Below are 12,822 nucleotides of genomic sequence, written 5' to 3'. Positions count from 1 at the left end.
GAGGAAAAACCACAAAACTCGTCTTATATATAAATATAGGAGTCAAATTTATTTCTATATCTACCATTATTTAATTGACAATCTTTATCAATTACAAGAAAACCATAGGGTTCCCTCCAACATTTAGCACAAATATTTTTAAACTGATCAAATGTCATATCTATCATACAATGATCATTATATATATGTTTTAAACTTGAAGAATCTTGTTTAAACAAAATCAATAAATTTGAATTTTCACGAATTAGTTGTTTAAGAATAGAAGAGTAGCCCTGAAATATGAAAAAACAATCTGTGTTTGTATGTCTACCATGTGTAAAATAATCTCGAATAATTGATTGATTGTGACAAGGAATATCGTCGAAGATAATAACAGAATTTGGTTTTATTTTATGAGGTGAAATAACATTTTCATCATTATCATATTCAAAATAACCAATTTCTTTCATAGGTTCTAAAAGTTGTCTTAAATATTTATATTTCGGTTGATCTAATGATTTTGAATATATATAAACATTTTCGAATCTAATACCATTAGGATGTTCAAGCAATGTTAGCATAACATTAGTTTTACCACTTCCACTACAACCAACAATTAATCCTCTTTTCGAACCACCACCAAACAAAGCACCATGTTTCCTAAATTGTTTGTGTGAAACTTTTTCATCATGGTTCTTAATAGGTAAAGAGAATTTTTGTTTTTCGATCTTCATTTTTAAAATTACTAATATATTCCATTGTGTGTAAAAGTATTTATACCCTAGCAGCAATAGTTTATTTTTAGTATTTAAATACGTTTTAATGATTGTACATCACTCCAGTGAGAACAAAACTATAAATAGGAGACGAAAAAAAGGTTTTGGTTTAGTAAACAAATTAATTACCAACCTTCCCTTCGAATTTCACATACCAGGATATAACTACTGTGGACCGGGTACAAAATTGGAGAAGAGAATAGCCAGAGGGGATATTGGTATAAATCCATTGGATGCTGCTTGTAAACAGCATGATATAGCATACTCTCAATCTGAAGATTTATTAAAAAGACACGCATCTGATAAACTGTTAGGAGATCAGGCTTGGAATAGAGTAAAAGCTAAGGATTCTTCAATCGGTGAAAAAGTAGCTGCATTAACTGTTGCTGCCATAATGAAGGGAAAACGAAAGCTTGGAATGGGTATAAAGAAGAAAAAGGAAAAAAAAGGTGGAAAGCTTAACATGAAGAAAAAACGTATAATTCGAACACCTGAAAAAATTGGGGGATTTTTACCACTTTTGCTTCCAATATTGGGAGCGTTAGGTGCACTAGGTGGAGGTGCTGCAGGAATTGCCAAAGCAGTCAATGATGCTAAAGCATCTAAACAGCAGTTAGAAGAAATGCATAGACATAATATTGCAATGGAGGATGTTTCTAAGGGAAAGGGATTATTTATTAAACCGTATAAGGGAAAAGGACTTTTTATAAAACCGTATAAAGGTGGTAAACTTGGTATAAAAAAAAAGACCAAAAGATTAACATAAGTTTTCCACGTAGACCGCTTACAAATATTGACATTATTAAGTATGTAAAGGTAATGAAAATTCCTAATTTCAGAGGTGTATTTATGCTTGATGAACTTCCAAATACAATATCTTTAAAAGAGTGTGGTGTTGTTAATTTAGACAGGAAGCAAAATAAAGGAACACATTGGACTTCATACATTAAAAATGATAATCATGTTGTATACTTTGATAGTTATGGAAATTTAAAACCACCTCTTGAACTTTCAAAATATTTTAATTCAAATGGTGAAGTGAAAATATTTACACATATGAAAATAAACAAAAAAATAATTCATACAACTGTGGACAACTTTCTCTAAAATTCCCAAAAAATAATATATAAAGCTAACAACATGTAATAAAAATAGCATTTACACAATGTCTACTACAATAGCAATATCAGGAAACAGTTCAGTTTTATCAGCTGATTTCAATCCACCTATATTTGGATGATGAAAACAATATTATTTAGGTTTAGCAGATTTTGAAACTTTTATGACTATACCCAATATAAAAAAGGGTCACAATAAACTTTATATAGGTGATAAAGTGATTGTTATTCCAGAGATGGAACTTATGATATAATTGATATAGAAACATATATAAAAGATAAAGTTAAAACTGTGTTTGAAAATGAAAACGTTGCTTTTTTATTAAAACCTCCAATACTAATACCCTGAAATGTACCCTAATGTGCAGCAAACAAAATTGATTTTACAAAGATGATTCAATAGGAAAAATATCAGGTTTTAAAAGTAGAATCTAGAAGCGGATAAAGTAGATCATTCAGATAATGTTACAATATAAGTAAAGTCAACGCTATTTGCATTGATTGTAATATCTGTGTTGGTTCATTAGTAACGGAAAACCTGTTCATATTATTCACCAATTTTATCCTGCTGTAGCTCCAGGTATAAAATTAGTTGAATCTCCTTATTATATTTTCCAGTCAGCGTTAAAGCAATTAACAACATTACAGTAAAAAATTGTTGATCAAGACGGAGATCTTATCAGTTTCAGGGGTGAGACTATTGCTAGTAAGATTACATTTAAAAACAAACGGCTTTATAAAATGGTTGTTAGATATAATAGAGGTAATATAAATTATTCTCCAGTTATTATTCCTAATAAAAACTTATAAAAAGAGACTGACACAAAAATTATTCAGTGTCAAATCCAACACCAATCGATTAACACGAAAAATCATAATTTTCTAAAATCACTAGGTTTTAAAGTCTAATATAATGAGCATATTAAATGTAAACGAAAAGTTATATATTGATAACTCTATTGTTAGTTCAGAATTAAGACATACCTATCAACCTTACATTTCTTCAAAAATTTGATTATACGATGAAATACGTATACCAATCCAAGAACTTGATGCTTACACTCTACCATCAGAAAGCCTACTTACATCGAAGGAAAGCAACAAACACAGAGGGAAATTATACAAAGAGATTGGTGATTTATTTAACAATGGTATTGCTTTCTTTATTTAGAGAAATTCGTTATGAGCAAAATGGTATTACTATAGATGCCCTGAAATGGTGACTAGCATCAACATTAAAAGGTTATCTATCCAGTAACACAAATGAAAGCTTAAAATTGCAAAAATGCAGGTTGGTTTCCAGCCACAGAAAAAGAAGAGGATAGAATTTTTAGTTGATGATAATGGAAAATTCCTCCGTATCTATACCTCAATTAAAACTGTTAATGGATTCTTTTGAAGATTACAAAAATTATAATTAATATGAAACAAGAGTTGGTTCTCTATTAGATCTAATAATGACTTAGATGGAGTTTCTTTAAGGATGATGTAACACCTCCATCTACAACTTTAGAAAACCCTTAAAGTTACTTTCGATAAAATCTATTGAAAGTACCGCACATTTTAGTTGATATACCACAACAACTAGCTCTCACTAGAATACTGGAGTCAAATAAAGATATACTAATTGGATTTAGAAGTTGGGAACTTGTTGAATACTCTTCGCTAACTGAAACAACACGACACACATGGCCTGTAAAAACAACTAGTAAACTTGAAGCTCCCCGTCATGTAATAATTGCCTTTCAAGAAAATCGAAAAGGAGATGTTAAAAAAGATATGAGTCAATTTGACAATGTAGATTTGACAAATATTAGAATATTTTTAAATTCTGAAAGGTACCCTTATCATGACTTATATTTAAATTTCAAAGAGAACAAATATTCATCTTTATATGAAATGTTTGCCAATTTTCGCTATTCTTATTATGGTACTTCTAATGAACCCATTTTTAATCCTGAAAAATTCAAGGAAATTTCACCGATTACATATATTGATTGTTCTCACCAAAAGGAAACCCTTCAAATGGGTTCTGTTGTAATGAGAATTGAGTTTGAGACAAACAGTGCAATTAAAAAAGATACATCTGCTTATTGTCTTATTTTACATGACAAATTATTTAGTTACAATCCTTTAACAAAAATTGTTAAACAATTATAAACTTTTACCCCCACCCTCATAGATTTAATATAAATAAGTAAACATAGTGTCTGTAGTAGTAAATATGTCATCAACACTTCAACTAGAAATACAAAAATTTATTTTTAAAATACAAAAATTGAAAGAACAAATTACAAATTACTCAAGACAAAAAAGTCTAATTAAAAAGTTTAGTGAACTAAAAATATGAGGTTGATTGTGGATATACAAGGATTTAAAGATGAGAAAAACATATTTTTACCTAAAGAACTTGCAGCTTTTGATGGACATAGAATCTCACATTATATCTTTAAGAAACCCTATCCATTAGACTTTCTGTCACCAGAATGTCACAGACAGGCGGTATGGCTAATGAAAAACCATCATTGTATCAACTGGAATGAAGGATTTACACCTCACCATTATTTTTCAAATATAATTGAAAAACTCACTGAAGAACCTGAAGTGGAATTTGTTTATGTTAAAGGAACTGAAAAAGCAGAATTTGTAAAGAAATATTCCAAAAAACCAGTAATTGAAATAGACGAACAACCTGCTTTGCCTATCGGAACACCAAAATGCTTTTATCATTCTAAGTCAACTTGTATGTGTGCATTATCAAATGTTTTATATTTGTATGATAATTTTTTTATGAATGAATAAAAATCTATATAATATTTATAACATCTTTTATTAAAATATAATTTATACTAAATTAGTACTTCTACATCAACTAAGTTATTGGATGAATTATCCGGGTTAACTAAATTGCTATTTATGTTAGTGTTTACATCATCTGCTACTTGTTCGTAAGGTATTCCCCGATCTTTAACAAATTTATTTAAATATGTTATTTGATTTATAAAGCCTAAGTCTATCATTACAGAGAATAATTTAATATATCATAATTTTTCATAATATTGTGCACACGCACTCATTCCTTTTTCATATTTACGAATCATATCATTATATTTTTTCCATCTGCCTAAGTTTTTGATAATAAGTCTCATGAAATGATTCAAATTCTTGATGAATACATATATTACTGAACTAATTAGTTCAATATTCTCACTTGACATTTTTCACCTTAAACAAAATATGTTTTTTAAATATTTCGAGCACGATATTGACGAAGAAGCCTGTTTTCTTGATATTGTGCTCTTAACTTCCGGGTTGTGGTAACTTGTCTTTAAATCTTTGAAGTAACTGGATCTCTAGCGTCATCCAAGTGGAACCGCTCGAACACCTTTTAAAATTTCTATTATAACTTTTGAATTCTTCGTTACTCTCAGGTATGGAAATAATGTGTGTTAGTTCACTTAAATATGTATGTCCTAATGCACAAACTGTAAAGATTAATCCTTTGTAATAGAAAATCAGCACAAAAACTCAGTTATCCTATGACAATCTTCTTTTAGTGGCAAAAATAAATCTTTTTTGATTTATTAAAACTATTTGATGAGAAATAGATTGATGGAAATCAATATATTTTTGAATCAGCTTTCTCTAACAACATCAGTTATTTTTTTCTTATTGTATTGCATCACTCTCGATGAATAAGAGATTCGCTTTACTTTCTTTCTAAAGACCTACCTTACAAACTATATAGTGGGGATAAAAGTAGTGGGGATGAAAGTAGTGAAATTTATGTATTTTTTGAACGTATATTATATTGGTGGAGGAGGAGGTAGAAATAAGTGGGGATAAAAATAAATAGAGAGAGCCTCCTCCTAAGAGGAGGAGGCTCTCTCATGGTACAAGGAGGGAAAATCACAGAAAATGAGGAGGAGGCTCTCTCATAAAATACCTACTAATGTGATGTTGTTATAAAAAGCATAATTAAACAGACAAAACATTTTTGATTTGACATTTGTCTAATATTAGGCCTTATTTGGCAGGCAACTAAACGAAGCAATGTCAAATGTAAAATACATAGCCCGTTTAATTATATCTTTAATTACATAGTATACCGGGTGCGTCTCAAAACCTATAACTTTTTTTGGCTCACCCCTATAACTTTTTTATATTTTTAGATAAAAAACGAGATTTGATATGCTAGTATATGACATAAATTAGGATTGATTGACATATTCAATTGTTTTTGGTCACTTCCTGAAAAGTTGTAGTTATTTCCGGTGAAACAGGGAGTGATAAAAAACAATTGAATATGTCAATCAATCCAAATTTATGTCACCAAATCTAGTTTTTTTATCTGAAAAAACAAAAAAGTTATAGGGGTGAGCCACTTTTTAGACGCACCCGGTATATGACGTTATTGCACTTTACTAATGGTCCAAATGCTTTTTATTTATACTTACTCATAAAAGTCCCCATGGTTTTTTTTCAGTATGGCCCATAAATTTGCAAAACTGCTTAGTTTCGTCTTTGGTCAAATTAAGTATTTGGGTAACTGTGGTGATGTGCTTTCGTAATTTGTTACTGGTAATAGCATCTGGTCGTTGCAAATCAAATTTTTTTTGTCAGAGTACGAAGAGCTACGTCACCTTGACCCCATTTGACCTTGCTTTGAGGAATGGCAAATATATACTCATTTTCATGTGGTATGTTAGTAGTGTAGTTTACCTCTAGATTGTAATAAAATTTGTATAAACTTTTGAATTGTTTCTGGGATCAAAATGGCGACAGCTCTTGAACCTTTGCCACTATTCACCACCCTTTTATATTTTTCAGTTAGTGCTTTCTCATACTCCGTCAAAGCATCTTCAAAATCTTCAGAATTGGAAGACGTATCTCTGGAATAGTCTTTGATTTTTAAGTACTGGACGTCCCCTATTCTTCTTCTATTGAAAAGAATAAGTAATGCTAATGTACAATTTACCAGAAGCTTATATATTTCAATGTCATCTTCATTGTTATTAAATTTTTCTACACAGTCTGATGCAATTTTAATAACACCCTCTCTGAATATTTTTATATCACTTACTAAAGGAATCAGAAGTGGCTTATTCCAACATTTTTCTTTATATCTTTATTTGCCAATGAAGATAATTCTGTATTCCATCGTGTATTAATAAGGTTTTTTAAATTTTTAACATCTTTTAGGCTCTTTTGCATTTCATCTTTACATTTATAAGTGAATCCTGGGCTCTTTTTTAAAATTAAATGATTAAGTTCGTCGCAAGTATATTTCAGAGAAGTGCCAATGTGCATAGCTAAACTAGGTGTAGAATATGATTTATTGTTGCAGTCATAACCGGAAATATGTCTAGTTCCTTTTAATATATTATTGAAGTTTTTTGGATGTAAGACCTCTTTTAGAGATATGGTTTCAGTTTGTTTAATTTCCAGAAAGGCAATTAACAAGCGGGCAAGTTTACGCATTCTATTACTGCATGCATATTCCTTTCGCTCGCGTTTCTGTTTTTTCAACAATTCAAACAATTAGTAAATCTTTCTTTGCTTCAAATGCAATTTCATCTCCTTTCATAATAGTAAATACCTGTAAAAATGTATAAATTCTTACGAAGTTAATTTAAAACTAATATCTAATTTAAAATTAGAAAACATTAAGATATGTTCGGAAAATAGATAATTTTCTAACTGATAGCATTATTTGTGATTTAGAACAGTAAAAAAATGTTAATATACGAAATTTAACTAAATTATTTGACATAGATAATAGACAAATATTTAGTAAAACTTTTTATATTTCTAAAACTAAATACCTTCTTAAAACTGTTTGCAGTTTTATAAAAAATAAGCCATTGAAAAATTTACATATAAATGTCGAAATATATATAAGGTGCATGTTAGAAGTGGCTCACCCCTATAACTTTTTTATTTTTTCAGATAGAAAAATGAGATTTGGTATGTTAGTATATGACATAAATTTGGATTGATTGACGTATTCAGTTGTTTTTGGTCACTTCCTGTTTCACCGGAAATTACTACAGATTTTGATTTTTAAATGACACCCTCGGTATTTTTTTACTTTATTCGATAGAAAATGACATTCTGAATAAAATGACATAATATGTCAACTTTTGACATTCTCGTTTAATAAAAAATCGTATTTTAAAATTCAATCTAGAGTGCCATGGCTGTGTAAAAACACTAATTCTTAATCAAGGAGCCTTGGAAAAATAGATTTGTTCGTCTAAAGTTTTTCGTGTCTTGTTCGGTAACCGGCCCGAACAAGACACGAAAAACTTGAAAGTTGCCCAAATCGTATTTTTTTTTTCAAATGGAACGAGGGTGGCTCATTAGCATAATTTAATACCATACACTTGGTATTTCGAGTCAAATTTTCGTTACGAACCGCAAGTTATAATTTGAAATAAACCATATGCGAAATTGTCAAAAGTTGACATATGTTAGGTATCTCATTCTATTCAGAGTGTTATTTTCTATCAAATAAAGTAAAAAAAAATACAGAGGGTGCCATTTAAAAATCAAAAGTTGTAGTCATTTCCGGTGAAACAGGAAGTGACCAAAAACAATTTAATATGTCAATCAATTCAAATTTTTATCATAATATATGTAACATACCAAATCTTGTTTTTCTGAAAAAAAAAATTGTAGGGATGAACCAATTTTGGGACGCACCCGGTATAATAATAATAGTTCCAGTATGTAGCGCTTAACGCCTTGGGAGTAGCAAGGTACGGCTTGCCATGCTAGAGCCGTTCGGTATACAAGGCGAAATATATATCACAATTAAATTATTAAGGCATAAATAATCATCGGAATGTAGGTGTAGTTTGAATTTTTAAAATAAAAGATCTTGGACTCACATTGTATTTGTCTTTGAAATGTTTACACAACGTTTCAGGCAGATGTATTACTGATTGTTATCAAGTGTGACCTGACAAGAGCCAGTGATAAGAGGGTTTTCATTTCACACTTGATAATGGTCAGTTATACATCTGGCCAAATCGTTGATTAAAATTTTCAAAACTAAGACAAAGTCGGTCAAAAAAGATATTTTATTTTATATTTTTTATATGTTCGAGAGAATAAAGGTTGATTCTCACTATACCTTCCATATCAGCTCCCTTCCGCTTCCGTTCCGTTTACATAAAATATTATATCATGTAAATGAATAGGACAATGCACACTATCCGTTCCGTTTCCCTTCCGTTCCATATCCTTTCCTTCCATACATTTTTTTGGCGGACCGACCGAAGCGTATCGGAAATAGCGTTGTCAAGTTCTTACATTTGTACCAGCTCTGTTAACGTTTTATTTATTTATTATTTCACCTCTCAATTAAATCTATTACTTTTTTCAAAAGATACAAATTTTTCGTAATGATATAAATTGTACAATAAAAAGTATGGAACTGATACGGAACGGAAGCTTACGTATGGCATCAATACAATAAAACATACGGAACGGATATGGAATGGATATGGAATGGAAATGGAAGGTATAATGAGAATCAACCTTAAAGTGGCGATATTTCAAAGTAAAATAACATATTAAAAATATTTCGGGTACCTGTTCTCTAACATTCAACTTCGATATAACATCCGTTGGATCAACGGTGCAAGCTATTAAAGTGTGTGATAGCGTGAGATACGTAATTTTTGCGCTTATTACTGTCTTGTGGTGGTCTACTTCGGCAGACTTTAGAATGCTGCTTGATGTAGTGCTTTTTGTATATACCTTTACAATAAACACAGGGACAAAATAATGTTTTGGGTTCTAGTTCACCAGGTTTTAGGGAAGGGCGTGTTTCCCCTGTTAGAAATAATTCAATGTTTGTATCATGTCGTAATAAAGCATATGCCTCCCTTCGTTCTTTACATTTCTTCGGTAATAATAGAATTTTCTTCACTTCATTTTCTTCGCGGTGATGTGTTTCCACGTGTCTGACAAAATTTTTAGATATAATGCCATTTTTACAAAATTTACGAGATTCTTTTTTTGTACTTTTTAGCTTCGCTAGTTTTTTGTCATATTTACTTATCAGCTTGTCCGAATTTTTCGCTTGATTAGATTATTGTATTAACTCATTTGATGTTTGTATTTTGTTCTCTACGTTGACTGTAATATTCTTTTCCCCCTCGAATATATAGTTGTTCTCTTTTTCACTTAAAGCCTCACTATCAGTAGTCTCAGTGGAACTTGAATAATCACTAATATTAAAATCTTTATCTCTGTCATCATCTACTGTTTCAGAACTTGAATGATTAGAATTTTCGTTTATCACAAGAAGCTCTGTTTTTTGACTATCTATATCATCTTGGTTATTAAATCTATCTTCATTGTAACATACAGTACAAAAATTGGTCATAAAATTATATTGTGTTATTAGGTTAACTGATCTTTCAATATATTAAATGAAATAATATAGAGAGCAAAGAGGTATTTACATTCCAATAATTTGTTTAATAATCTCAATATACAGTATGTCCCCGGATTGTCTTTACAAGAGGAAAAAACCTTTTTATTATTGATATTTTGAGAAAAATGCATTCTTTTTTTGAAAATTTTTGCTTCTTCTAAAATAGTTAAACCCGTTTATATTTTCCAAATTTCAATACCGTTTCAGAGAAAATTAAAAAAAAACATGAAGATATAGTTGAGTCCTAAAAATCAAAACGCGTTTCTATGGTAATATAATTCATTTTCATTCTTTGCTAGATTGATAGATTTTATTTTGTTTTCAATGTTAAAGTGGCACAAAATGTATGCTATGGCCATTCAATGCTATGGAATGGGTGATAATAATTATCGGACAATTTGATACTTTAACAACAGCAAAAAATACGACGTTAATCATAATTAATAATAACCTCTATCAAAGAATGAAATCCAAATGGTATTACCATAGAAACGACTTTTGATTTTTAGTACTTGACGCATTTTTAGGACTTGACGGAAAAAATGCAACCATAATTCCATGTTTTTTTTTTAATTTTCTCTCAAACGATATGGAAATTTGGAAAAGTATAAGCGTAGGAATAGTATTAATCATTTTAGAAGAAGTAAACATTTTTATGAAGAAGGAATGTATTTTTCTCAACATGTAAATAATAAAAAAGTTTTTCCTCTTGTAAAGACAATCCGGGGACATACTGTATATTGAAAACGTTTAAATTTATAGGAATTATATATCTTGAAGTGCTAAAATCAACCAATAAATAATTTTCGTCAGAAAGCTTTAGTAGGTAGATACCTAAATAAAAACTAGTTTTATTTGTAAAAAAATATATGAATTATTCTGAATTCGTTTTTTAAGTACCTATGTATTTCTTTCTGTAGAATCTACCTCATTTTCATATTTATCCTCAGAAGTAAATTCATATACATCATATCCCCTTACCGCATACTGTGCCAAATTTGGAACATGTCATATATACCTTATTTTCAAACAGAATTATTGGTTTTAAGCCGCGACCGCAATCTGTTCCGTATTCGGCACGCTCGCTTCTCCGCGTACGAGTGATATTGCCGCCCTCTAGCGCTTATTCTCTGAGCTGCCCATAAGATCTTCAAAAATCACATTTTAGTGGAGCTAAAATTATCTGCGTTTCTGTAAGTGTTTATAGCTGTGATTTATGTAAAAAGATGCCCCTTGACGTATACACCTGTCCGTTATACGTCATTTTGTTTTCTTGTGCCGTATTCGGAACAATTGGCAGTAAATGAAAGTCTTCCTAATATATCGCTTATCTTTCTAGATGGATCCAAGACGATTTTATGGGGTCAAAACTGTTGAGATTCCAAATTTATGTGGCAGTGAAGATGAGAATTTGTCCGATGATGATGATTACCGAAAAAGAACATTTTCTGAAGTTTTAGTGGAAGATACCAGCGAAGAGGAACAGTCTGATAAAGAGGTCGAAGTAGAGGATATCATAATTGAAGAAAGTGATTGCTATGATAGTGAAGATGATGTTCCCCTCTCTACTCTAGCTGCAGCAAAAAACAAAAAGAAAAAAAATAAAGACCGTATTGATTGGGAAGACAAATATTTGAGAGTCCCTGATGAAGATACCTTGTTGAAGGGATCTCAGTCCTTAGGAAACAATATGTTGAATTTTGATGGTATTTACGAGTTTTTCAAGTTCTTATTTACCGATGACATTCTTGAATATATATAACGCAACAGACGAATTTATATGTTGTCCAATGTAGGCCTGATAAGCCAGCAAACATAACAAAAAGAAGAAATAAATATTTTCATAGGAATTTGTATATACATGTCTGTAGTGCACTTGCCATCCAACCAGAAGCTATTGGAGCAGTACACTGAATATCCCTGCAATAACACAAGCTATGACATGTAACCGGTTTGAACAAATGAAACGTTTTCTGCATTTCAACAATAATGAAAACCAAAAAGATCGCAACGAACCTGGTTACGATAAGCTATTCAAAATCCGCCCGTTTTTAGAAAAAGTACGAGAGAGGTACCGGCTTGTCCCAAAAGAAGAGCATCTTGCAGTTCACGAGCAAATTATACCAACAAAAGTTCGATCAACTCTAAAACAATACAACCCAAAGAAACCCCATAAATGGGGTTATAAGGTGTTCGTACTAAGTGGAGTATCGGGTTTTAGCTACGATTTTGACTTTTTTTCTTGCCCCACCAACTTGCAGCCTCATCAACCAGATCTTGGGGTAAGTAGCAATGTGGTAGTAAAACTTACAGAGTCTATTCCAAGGAATCTAAATTACAAAGTATTTTTTGATAACTGGTTTACCAGCCTTCCATTACTAGTTTATCTTACCAAAGAGGTCATTTTGCCTCTTGTACTGTTCGCAAAAATCGTGTGCCAAATTACGAATTTCCCATCGAATCCAGAATGAAGAAAAAGGGTAGAGGTTCAGTTATTGAG

Source organism: Sitophilus oryzae, unplaced genomic scaffold, assembly GCF_002938485.1.
Source record: "Sitophilus oryzae breed Bouriz unplaced genomic scaffold, Soryzae_2.0 scaffold_395_pilon_pilon, whole genome shotgun sequence".
Taxonomy (NCBI): Eukaryota; Metazoa; Arthropoda; class Insecta; order Coleoptera; family Curculionidae; genus Sitophilus; species Sitophilus oryzae.
The sequence above is the reverse complement of the archived record's forward strand: the minus strand, read 5'-3'. Positions refer to the sequence as shown.